The sequence below is a fragment of the Trichechus manatus genome, unplaced genomic scaffold (genome assembly GCF_000243295.1).
Source record: "Trichechus manatus latirostris isolate Lorelei unplaced genomic scaffold, TriManLat1.0 scaffold00001, whole genome shotgun sequence".
In the NCBI taxonomy this organism is placed as follows: Eukaryota; Metazoa; Chordata; class Mammalia; order Sirenia; family Trichechidae; genus Trichechus; species Trichechus manatus.
In genome coordinates, this window is record NW_004443937.1 from 40,998,765 (window position 1) to 41,000,029 (window position 1,265).

General features: G+C 47.0%; 1 protein-coding gene across 2 annotated transcripts in view; it reads left to right on the forward strand.

Moving 5' to 3' along the window:
- PTPRG (protein tyrosine phosphatase receptor type G) overlaps positions 1–1,265 on the forward strand; it is a 786,467-nt gene that overhangs the window by 305,656 nt on the left and 479,546 nt on the right. The window contains exon 1 of one of the 2 annotated variants that reach the window (XM_023727702.1): positions 248–421. The exons of the other annotated variant lie outside the window; for it this stretch is intronic. The gene's annotated coding sequence lies outside the window, so the exon portion shown is untranslated. Of the gene's footprint in view, positions 1–247; positions 422–1,265 lie in introns of those variants that run through there. 2 annotated transcript variants of the gene reach the window in all.

Genomic DNA, 1,265 nt, shown 5'->3' on the forward strand with positions numbered 1-1,265 from the left:
GGCAGAGAGGTTATGAGAATCCTAGGGCCCAAGTTCAGAGAAGGGTTGGATAGGCGTTACAAGGCTTCTTGTTGGCTGGATAGAACATCACCAGGAATAATTGTTCATCAGATTGCCCGGGATTGCAAAGGGAGCAGTACCAGATGGCCTCCTGGCCTCAGAAGCTCCTTCTGGAGCCGAGCAGGGTTTTCTTGTCACTGTGACTCAGCAGCAGCAGACATTGATGGTGTCCCCACCGGGTGCCTGGCATGGCCATGTACACCCCGCCTCGGAGCCTGCAGCCCTCCTCCATGGCCTAGGAGCAGCTGCATGTGGCAACATACCAGCAGCACCCTTTGAGCTGACTTGGTTGCCTGAAGTGAGAATGGCTAAGTGGATAATTGATGGAAACAAGAAGCCAAGGGAAGCAGGCTCCTGCTGGGTAAGCAGTTAGTTGAGGGGGCTTTGTACAGATAGCAGGGCTGAAGCTGATGGCCTTTTCAAGAGGAGTCTTTCTTCTTCTCTTCTCTCCTTTTTGTTTTATAATAATAGTAACTTCAGTAACTCATTGCTTTCGTATGAGCCAGACGCTGAGCTCTTTGCATCCCTTATATCATTTAATCCTTTCATGACTCTTAAATTTATAGTAAAAGTAGGGAAATTGAACAACTAAATGGTGCCCGGCTACCACCACCGACTGCTCTGACAGGGATCACAATAGAGGGTCCCGGACAGAGCTGGAGAAAAATGTAGAGCAAAATTGTAACTCGGAAAACGACTAGACAGAGACTGGAGAAACCCCGAGAGTATAGCCCTGGACATCCTTTTAACTCAGTACTGGAGTCACTCCTGAGGTTCACCCTTCAGCCAAGGATTAGACAGGCTGATAAAACAAAACGAGACTAAATGGGCACATCAGCCCAGGGCAAGGACAAGAAGGCAGGAACAGGAAAGCTGGTACGGTTGAGAAGGGGAGAGTGTTGACATGTCATGGGGTTGGCAACCAATGTCACAGAACAGTATGGGTATTAATTGTTTAATGAGAAACTAATTTTCTCTGTAAACTTTCATCTAAAGTACAATAGAAAATAAAAAAGTAGAGAACTTAGGGCCAGGGAGGTAAACTCAAGTCTCAAGGTTACACGTTTTGGTTGATGGCAGAAACACGGTCTCAGGGCAGGTGTCTCTAATTTGAGAGTCCGAGCTCTTCACCCCTATTAAAAAACAAACCCTTTGCTGCAAAGTCAGTTACAACTCATAGCAACCCTATCCCACACCACTTTTCC